Source organism: Lithobates pipiens, unplaced genomic scaffold (genome assembly GCF_037356315.1).
Source record: "Lithobates pipiens isolate NorthernLeopardFrog02 unplaced genomic scaffold, aLitPip1_a1.2 Scaffold_27, whole genome shotgun sequence".
Taxonomy (NCBI): Eukaryota; Metazoa; Chordata; class Amphibia; order Anura; family Ranidae; genus Lithobates; species Lithobates pipiens.
Genome location: NW_027507788.1, coordinates 157,861,763 through 157,872,560, shown reverse-complemented (window position 1 = coordinate 157,872,560; position 10,798 = coordinate 157,861,763). Strand labels below are relative to the sequence as shown.

The 10,798-nt window shown below is 39.1% G+C and overlaps 1 pseudogene; it reads right to left on the bottom strand.

Annotated features, from left to right (window-relative positions):
- Positions 1-7,014: 7,014 nt before the first annotated feature.
- On the bottom strand, positions 7,015-10,551 carry LOC143933248 (nicotinamide N-methyltransferase-like; annotated as a pseudogene).
- Positions 10,552-10,798: the final 247 nt, after the last annotated feature.

Here is a 10,798-nt window from a genome sequence, read left to right as displayed (position 1 = left end):
GTCTGGTGGAGTGAGTCCAAAGGAGGCCACTGTGGGCAGCTGGAGAGGTAGTGTCGAATTCCAGGAGCCAGGTTTCAGTTATAGCAAATAAATTAAGAGATTTGGAGCGGAAAAGGTCATTGACAGAGGCTAGTTTGTTAAAGACTGAGCAGGCATTTCAGAGGGCACATGAAAGAGGGGGGTCGACTTGTGGAATTAGGGGAATTGGGATGAGAAGGTGGGAGTTACGACTGTTGGAGGAGGTAGACGGACAATTTTGGGGGTGGGAATTGGGTGTGGGAGGGCCGGGGTTTGGTGTGTGTGTATGTATATATATATATATATATATATAAAATATGGTTTTCCTTTTTGTGAATAAGAAAAAGACATACTGATGTTGGGCTGGTATAATAATGCTATGGGGCTGGTATGACATTTTTTCCAGGGTTGGTTTTTATTTCCAGTCCGGCCCTGTGTGTAAGGAATAGGCAGCTTGCACATCTGGAAAGGTGCCATCAATTTTGAAAAATCTATGCAAGTTATGCTCCCATCCAGATGACTTCTTTATCATGGAAGGTCTAGTATTTTTCAGCAGGATGATGCAAAACTGTAGCAACTAGTCTCTTCAGTTCCCAGACATTTACAGAGTGTCATTAAAAGAAGATGGATGCTACACCGTGGTAAAAATGGTCATCAATTTCAAAATTACCATTTTTTTTTTTCTTAAAATGGCACATTTTCCCAGTTTAAACATTTTATATATTTTCTAATGTGCATGATGATGATGATGTTTAATGTAAAGGGTGTGCTGATCTTTATATATTTACCCTTTTGCTTTGACGTTTCCTCTAGGAGCCTCAGGGAAATGTTTTTTTTTTTATGTCTCTTTCATCTGCCTATGTTGGATGGCGTTTCTAACTTTGAGAGAAGCACACAGGTCCCATGCTAGCGACCCCTTGTGGACATTTATATTATTAGCACACATATATGTCATATATGATAATGATCACTAAATCCTGGAATCTGTAAAACCTTGAATGAAGCCTACACATGTATCATTAGTCACATCATGAAGGTGAGAAACATAGATGCACTTGCGGTGTTCAAGGGTGGTCTTAAGACTATCTAAACTGTTATAGCCCTCCTTATATTGATGTTTCTATATGTTGTAGAGATGCATTTTGATGGCTTTACACCCTGGAGATGTGAGATCCAATATACTGCCCCCTATTTACCTTTGTCCACCGCCTAATATTGATGGTTTGAGAAATTTGGGCTTGTTGTGGTGTGTATACATTGTGGGGAATGGGCACCTGTACCCTGTGCATTTGTATGCAGTGTATAAGAAAACTGATGTGCTATAGCATTTTCTTTTGTTTTCTACCATTATAGAGACCATTCTTCTTTGTACTTTGCTCCAACACTCACTGGGGAGATTTTTGGTGCTGTCCTGCATGTTGGTCCATTTGGGAGTGTTGAGTAAGTTGAATCTCCTCTCCAGCTATAGGGCATATTCATACAATGCTCAAAATAATGATTTTTCATGATATACTATTTTTTTGTATGTTATGTTGTATATTTTATTGTTTTCTGCAATAATCCACTCTCTAAAATGCTCGTGAAGAAGGAGCAATTCCATGAAACATGAGAAGAACTGGCTAAATGTGTCCTTGATTGCACCAACTGATCTGTATAATTTCATTGCACCATTTATCAATAATAATAATAGTCCAGTTTTGAGAGAGATATCAATGTGATCTCTTCAGGCATGATAGATTGTTTATAGTATTTTATAATTTTTGTAACAAAATATCCTGTTTTTAACCACTTCGGCCCCGGAAGAATTTTCCCCCTTCCTGACTAGAGCACTTTTTGTGATTCTGCACTGCCTCGCTTTAACTGACAATTGCGCAGTCTTGCGACGTGGCTCCCAAACAAAATTGACGTCCTTTTTTTCCCACAAATAGAGCTTTCTTTTAGTGGTATTTGATCACCCCTGCGGTTTTTATTTTTTGCGCTATAAACAAAAAAAGAGCGATGATTTTGAAAATAACGCATTCTTTTTTACATTTTTCTATAAATATCCTCCAAAAATATATATAAAAAAGTTTTTTCCCTCAGTTTAGGTCGATACATATTTTTCTACGTATTTTTGGTAAAAAAAATTCCAATAAAGATTTATTGATTGGTTTACGCAAAAGTTATAGCGTTTACAAAATAGGGAATAGTTTTATGGCATTTTGATTCATTTTATAATTTTTTCTTTTTTTTACTAGTAATGGCGGCGATCAGCGATTTTTATCGTGACTTCGACATTATGGCGGAAACATTGGACATTTTTGACACATTTTTGGGACCATTTATACAGCAATCCGTGCTATATAAATGCACTGATTCCTGTGTAAATGACACTTCCAGTAAAGGGGTTAACCACTAGGGGGCAGTGTATGGATTAAGTGTACCCTGGGGAGTGTTTCTAACTGTGGGGGGGGCATGGCTACGTGTGACATGTCACTGATCTCTGCTCCCGATCATAGGCAGCAGAGATCAGTGACACTTTCACTAGGCAGAACTTCCTCCCCATGAGGCGATCGTGGGTATCCCAGCAGCGATCGAGTCCATGGGATGTGCCCTTCTGCCGATGTATATCGGCGTGAGGTGGTCGGCAAGCTGTTAATCTATACAAAGTGTTGTTATGTCTCTGGTGGTACCATAAACATCTGTATTGCCACAGTGCTATTTTTCCCTATATAGTATTTCGGGACGTAGGTACTTTGTGTACAAACTTTAGCACACTTTACAAATATTTTCTATTGTGAATAAAATATGGGTTTATGCAATTTATGAATCATTGCATTCTGTTTTTATGTAGATTTTACACAGCGTCCCAACTTTTTTGTAAGACAGTTGTGGGTAGTATTCTAATAACTGAGTTCATAGGTGTTCACTACCTCACCAGTAGTGATGGGCGAGTGGTTTGGGCTGAGCATGAGTTTGGCCCGAACATCGCCCGCACAGTGTCAGTGAATAGGTTGTTAAGGAGCGGGCCAGGAAGTCTGCTGCCTTGCCCTTACACAAAGATGAGTCATCAGCTTCGGTGGGCTTCCCCGCTGACAGCTGATTGAAAAGAAAACATTGCCGAATTTGGTGGTTATAGAAAAATGTTTAAAAAAAACGGTGGGGGGTCCATCCCTAATCCATACCAGGCCCTTTGGATTTAGGTGTGGATTTTGAGGGGAACCCCCACGCCACAACTAAAAAAATAAATGGTGTGGTGTTCCCTCCCTAAATCCATACCAGACCCTTATCTTATCTCCCTTATCATACCAGACCTTATCTGAGCATGCAGTCTGGCAGGCCAGGAAAGGGGGGGAGGTGAGCGAGCACCTCTTCTTGAACCCTACCAGGTTACATGCCCTCAACATAGGGGGGTGCTTGTTGATGGGGACAACAAGGGCCTCTTCCCAACAACCCTGGGCAGTGGTTGTGGGGGTCTGTGGGAGGGGGGCTTAGCATAATCTGGATGCCCCCTTTAACAAGGAGGCCCCCAGATTCCAGCCCCCTCCCATGTGAATGAGTATGGGGCATTGTACCCCTTACTCATTAATCAAAAATAAAGAAAAACAAACACACAGTTTTTGACAAGTTAAAAAAAAAAAAAAGACAGTGTCCCCCGATGTAGATTCATCGTCAATCACGATGCCCGCCGTATCGCTGGGCAGCATTGGAGTATGATTGTAAAGTGTCATCTGACCCTTGATGTCTTTGCTGGAGGTGAATGTGCATGGGGGCTGGTGGAGGATCACAGTCACAGTGTGTTTAAATGAAGCACGGATGTGTATTATTAAGAAGCACAGTTTTTTGTTATTGCATCACATCACTGTGCATTGCTTGTACCTATTTTTTTATTTAGGTGTTTACTGTTAATTTTTTATTGTATTTTTTTCATTTGTTACACACAGATATTCATTCTATTTTTCCTCCTCATTCTATTTTTATACACCACTGTGCATTGTTTTTACCTATTTCATTAGATCACTGCGCATTGCGTTTACAAATTTTGCTATTAATTATTGGCACCCCTGGAGAGGGTATATTGTCTGTTTTTTTAGTGTTTAGATATACACAGGTATATCACTTATCCTTTCTTTCCTTAGTCTTATTTTGCATTGTTTTGCATTTTTTTTACACCTCTTTGTTATATATTTGTATGGTTTTGCCTATTTTTGCACAGAAGATTGATTGTTGGTCAATTTATTATTTTATTTAATTTATCCATTTACCTGTGAGGATTGTAATTGGTTTTGTTTATTTCACTTGTAGGGGGGGGATTACACTTCTGTAATGTGTTTATTATCACTTTTTATTGCTTAGGCAGTAGCGCAGCATCATTTTCTGTTTTATTAGAACACATTGGGGTGCTTGCAGCAGCTCTTTCTTAGTTGATTGTTATCTGGCAGCGTGTGAGTTTTTCTTGTCTTTTAAAGGATATGGACATGCCATCTTTCCTGGAAGCCTCCCCAATAGAATATGGACTGGCCTGGCTGCATTTGGCTCCTTGATACAGACGCTGTTGGCACATCTGAGACCTGCTCTGCCACACATCGCTGTTACATCCTGTGAGTGTTCTGGGTCGGGTGCCTTCCTGTAAGGCTTGTTGTGAATCATGAGCTTTAACATCAACACAAGTTCTGTTGCCTTCATCTGGGTGCTCTGAGTGTTTACTGCCGCTCAGAGCACCCAGCTGTACCTCCTCGCCGCACCAAGCTGTACCTCCCCACATGCAGACTGGACTACACCCCCTTGAGATATTTATGTAACTTACCCCTTCTCCCCCATTAGGCAGGGCATGTTCTCTTTTTGTATCTTGTTACTCCTTACACAAAATTGTTTGCTACTTTTTTACCCATTTTCCCCAGTTTTTGTCATAAACTCTTGCCTGATCACCTCCAGCTATTTCCTCCTCACACAGAGTACAATTGTTCCCACCTAAGGATCAAGGGGTGGATAAATGTCCCATGCCACAAGATTTCAAGTCCAAACTGATTTATTCTAAAGCCAATGTGTCCTCATCACTGAGGTGTTGGCAAATGTATAAAATGAAAAGCCACAACTTTGCTAGCTGACATATTCTGAAAATGAGTGCTGGGGCAATCAATTGTTTAAAGACCTTTCATCATTTTACCCTAATTAAAATGTGCCAATCACTACTTTTCTTAAACCTCTCCTTCACTCCATGGTATCTGCTTTTTGCAGCTCTGCACCCTTTAAATAACCGAGGAAAGTCTTTATGAATAGGTGACCGTTATCTGCAGTACAAGCCTATCACTAATGAAATTTGCAGCATTATTATAGGACAGGTTAAGGTGTGGAGCATTTCTGGACAATTTACATACATCTGGAGTTGTTGTGACTAAATATGCATTTTTAATTGCCGAAGTCTGGACACCCGAAAGGAAACCAAACACAATCAGAAATGTCTGGACAGTTGGTTTATCATAGTCTTCTGTATCAATGTGTTTTTAAATTAAATTGAAGTTACCACTTCTCATCCAACAATGAACTTGCCTTATGGAAGGCAAATAAGGCATAGAAGGAACATGCTGAATGTTGATACATCAAGCTTATAGCTACCAACCAATTTCTGGACAGATAAAACACAATACCACTGTAAGTAAACGTTGTCTGCATATAACATATGGTTCTGGTACAAAGCATGATGAGATTATTTCCGGATAACTAAAAGATTTAAAAAATAAATGGCAGGTATTTATGTGAGGAGAAGCTATAAAAATGAATGAGACAAACAGACAAAAATAAAAAATAAATGAACAGTAAAAAGAAAATCAGTTTAAAAAACAGAGAAGCAAATAAGGGAAGAAAGGCTTAATGAAAACGAATATGGGTTACTGTGAGTTAATAATGGGCTGGATCTTTTTATTGTTTTATTAGCTCAAAAATCAATCAAAGATGCTAACACGTTTCTAAAGTCTTAGGATGTCTTCTTCAAGGCTTCTGTATGCCTAGTTATCAACGGCCACAGCCTATTTCTGTCAGTGTGAAAAGTTGGTGTTCAGGTTTGGAAGCAGGTTTGTGGTTGGTGATCTCTATATTCAGAGGACGGCCTCAACATTTGAGGTGCTCTACCCGTACATAGGTGAATTGCTGAAATACATTTCTGGGGTTTGTTAGCTACCTAAGGCTGTGTTCACATATCTGCGGTGCAGTTTGCCCTGTGCATTTCTGTTCATCAGTTCAGGTGAGATTCAGGTGCAAAGCCGGTCACACTCACATGTTATGCAATTTGGATGCAGTTAAAAACGCATTCAATTTGCATATATGTAAACCCAGCCTATGGGTCCATTTGTACCCTTGTTTTATTATTTGCACTGCAACTCAGTATCACAGCATAATAAAAGCTCATGAAAACTAGTTGCCATTATAATCTATAAAGCTGTTCACATCAATGTGTTGTGTAAGAGGGCAGTGTATTTTGTATTCCACAAATCCAGCTTTCTACATCATTTGTGAGTTTTTGTTAAAATGTGTTTTGTCTTATAGTCAAAGCAACACATGGTGATGCATAGAAAATTCACAATTCTTTTTTTAATTACTGCATTTTTTAAATCACATGGTACATTTCCCAGGAAAAACATCATGGGAAAAGCACGCAAAGCTCCCACCCACATTTTGACTTGTATTACATTTTTTATGTTACACATTAAAATTGTACTAAAAACACACTATGGGGGTTATTTACAAAAGGCGCAAATCCACTTTGCACTGGAAGTGCAGTCGCTCTAAATCTAAGGGGTAGATCTGAAATGAGTGGAAGCTCTTCTGATTTTATCATCCAATCATGTACCAGCTAAAATGCTGTTTTTTTTATTGTCCTTGCATATCCCCCTCGGCTCTACAGCGACTTTACTTCCAAGTGCACTTGCAGTGCAAAGTGGATCTTCCTTTAGTAAATAACCCCCTATATTCTTTCATGAAATTTGTGTGCACTTTCCAACAGAATGATGTAAATGAGGCCTAAATCTTCTGTTCTTTATAAGCTGTACAGAACATAACTGAATCAAAATCTATCAGATCACTCTCTGCCTTTCTTTGGGAAACCTCCAAATAGGTGATAACAAATCCCTCATTACGGAGCATACTTCTAAAGTCACTTTCATTATACTTACGTAGTTTGAACTTCTCTCCCCCAACCATATAGAATGTGCAATTCAAAGCTCCATAATACATAATGCACCCGCCAGGTTTGAGAAGCTTTGAGAATTTCCTGAAGTTTCTCACATATTCTTCAAGGTCTTTGCTGAGGCCTTCAGAGATACAACAGAACACAAGGCAGTCAGCTTGTGGTAGCCCAATTGAGCCTGTGAGATTTTCCTGATTGAGATCGAATTTTATAACATGTTTAATTGCTGCCCTGAGTCCGATTTCCTTCTCCTCACATTGGTCACTGGAAGGAAGAAGCAAATCCCCTGTCACATAAAGCATTTAACTGATATTCTGAGAGGCATTGAGTATATTGGGTTTGAGCTGTTGAATACTGTTAACATTTCTGAGCTGTAGAAGAGACTTTCAGATATCAGTGGAAAAGGAGTGTCGACTTCAACTATTTACCATAGAGATGAAGCACTTACAGCTAGCCACTAACCACCAATTCCCTCTACCTCTTTTGCTGGGGATCATATGCTGCATACCCAAAAAAAGGTTATTCTAGCAGTATTACATTTGATGTTAGTAGAGTATTAGTAGAGTATTAACCACTTGCCGACTGCCTCATGCCGATATACGTTGGCAGAAGGGCTTGTACAGGCAGAATCACCTACCTGTACGTTGCCCTTTAAGAGGCGGATACCCGCGATTCCCTAACGGGGAGGAAGAACGGGGAGATGCTAATGTAAACAAGCATCTCCCCGTTCTTCCTAGTGACAGTGTCACTGATCTCTGCTCCCTGTCATCAGGAGCACAGATCAGTGACGTGTCACATGTAGTCATGCCCCCCCACAGTTAGAAACATGCTCCAGGACACACTTAACCCCTACACTGCCCCTAGTGGTTAACCCCTTCACTGACAGTGTCATTTACATAGGAATCAGTGCATTTGTATAGCACTGATTGCTGTATAAATGACAATGGTCCCAAAAATGTCCGATGTGTCTGCCATAATGTCGCAGTCACGAGAAAAATTGATGATCGCAGCCATTACAAGTAAAAAGATATTAATTAATAAAATGAATAAAAATGCCATAAAAATATCCCCTATTTTGTAAACGCTACAACTTTTGTGCAAACCAATCAATAAATGCTTATTTGCGCTTTTTATTTTTTTACCAAAAATATGTAGTAGAATACGTATCGGCCTAAACTGAGGAAAATTTTTTTTTATATATACATTTTTGGAGAATATTTATTATAGCAAAATGTAAAACATAATGCGTTTTTTTCAAAATTGTTGCTCTGTTTATAGTGCAAAAAATAAAAACTGCAGGGATGATCAAATACCACCAAAAGAAAGCTCTATTTATGGGGAAAAAAGGACGTCAATTTTGTTTTGGAGCCACATCGCACGACCGCGCAATTGTCAGTTAAAGCGTCACAGTTCCGAATTGCGAAAAGTGCCCTGGTCAGGAAGGGGGAAAATTCTTCCAGGGCTGAAGTCGTTAATGCATTATTAACTCCTTCCCGCCAACATATGGAAATATGCGGCCCCAATGGACTGGGCTTTTTTCTGCTTATTTGCGCATTACCCTTCGTGCCGGAAGCGCAGCGCAAGGCACGCTCCCAGCACAGAAACTGGGGTCCTGTTCTAATGATCGGTACCCAGTACGGCCAATTCTGGGTCATTTGATCGCTGTGATAGCCTCTAATTGGCTATCTATTAGTGTTTGGTCACTGTGAAGCCCGTCCCATATTTTCTATCTCTGTAAATGGACAAGAGAGATACATTGTATCATTCTATGTCCTTGCAGAGATTTAAAAAAAAATTAACATAAATACCTGGATCAAGGTTTGATCTAGTAGGTCAGTGCCAGGGTTAGTGTTTAGGCCAAGGTCACGGTCAGTAAATTTTGGACAGGATTTTTTTTCAATTAGTATCAGTGTCAGGTAATGTCAGTGTGTTTTAGGTAGGATAATAAAAAAGCAAAATGCGCACTATTGTTTCTGGTCTGTACTATGGGTACAAACAACATAAAACATACAAATGTGGTATCGCTGGGATCGTCAGGAGCAAGAGAATTTATTTTGGGTAGTTCTTTGGTGGTAACTTATAGTAGTAGCAAGAAATATACAGTGACATTTAAGAATATATATATATTTTTTTTTACTATTTTGGGCTAGTTTTCCTTTGATAATAATAATAAAAAAAAATATAACAGCCCAATTTGTCCTGAAAAAAACACAGTATAATCCACCTGGATGCACAAAGTATTGATGATATGTACGGTTTTAATAACTGTCAAACTGCAAAATAGGGCTTAGGCATTTTCATTTGTTTTACCCTAGGCGCGAAGGGGTTAACATAAATTTTTCCCTCATAATATTATCACCCAATTTACAAATCTCCTCACAACTTCAAAAGACTAATTAAAAATACAATAATTAAATAATTATTAATATTATTAATAATTAAATACAAAATTTAAATTACAAATGTTTTAAAAAGTATGTCTGGTCCTCCTAACGCTACTAGTTCATCACTCCAGGTATTCAGTCTGACTAGGACAAAAAACTGGCAGATACTTCACCTCTTTCCTGCCAATTCTGTAGCAAGTGTAGTGGTGTGTGACCAATCAAATGCTCCGGTTCGGCTGTCTGTCCATTTTTTCACTTCTACAATACAGTGATCAGAAAGCTTGAGAAGGATGATATCTCTGAAATATTCCAGTGCTGCATAGAGATGGTGTATGATGGGACCACTACTGATGTCAATCAACACATCTCCCCTAAAGTCACCTGCATTAAAAGATTCAAAAGAACCTTCAAGGAGAGCTGTGGAATAGTCTCTATGCAATGCATTTGAATTGCAAACTGTTTAGGAGATATTAAATTTAGTAGTAGCCGGTGATGACACTGGTGCATGCACATTGCACTCTGAAAGGACAGTGCTGTCCATTCAGAGCTCTGTGCTAAGACAGCGACTCCTGTGCGCATCATCGCGGCTCGACCATTGAACGGACAAAGCCCATGAACCCAGAAAGAAGACTGTGTGAAGATGGAAACCCTGGCAGCAGTGACAGTGTCCCACTAGTGAGCTTTGTCTCTACCTGGTTTATCTAAAAATATGATTCTTTCACCCTCTGTTTCAGACATATCTTCACTTGTACAAGACTGTTCTGCAAATCACTAGTTATGCTTACTATCTCTTAATATATACTTCATGCACAAAGAATTTATTATCAAAAAGAGCTTTACCTACCTGAGGAAAATGCATTGTGAAATTTCTCCATGGGATACACTAAAGTCTCATAAGTAAAGGGCATTTCTGGAACAGTACGTGTCTAGAAAATTCCGGGAGTGGAAGCCGTGTACATGGTAAAGTTTATGAGAGCCGGGCTCCATCCTGTAATATTGTTATCTTTACTACAGCAATCTTCCAGTGTGCATCCTATCTTCTGATGTGTGGAATAAATTCAACTTTTTAAATATTAATATGACTTTGTGTTTGTCACCCAATATTAGTACATTGTGACTCAAGTCATCATACTTTGGTAGCAGAGATTCAGCTGACTGCATTGCGATCAGCCAACAAAGTAGCACAGCTTTTTTTTTTTTTTGCTAGTTTTGACAAATATAGAACAGAAGTTTT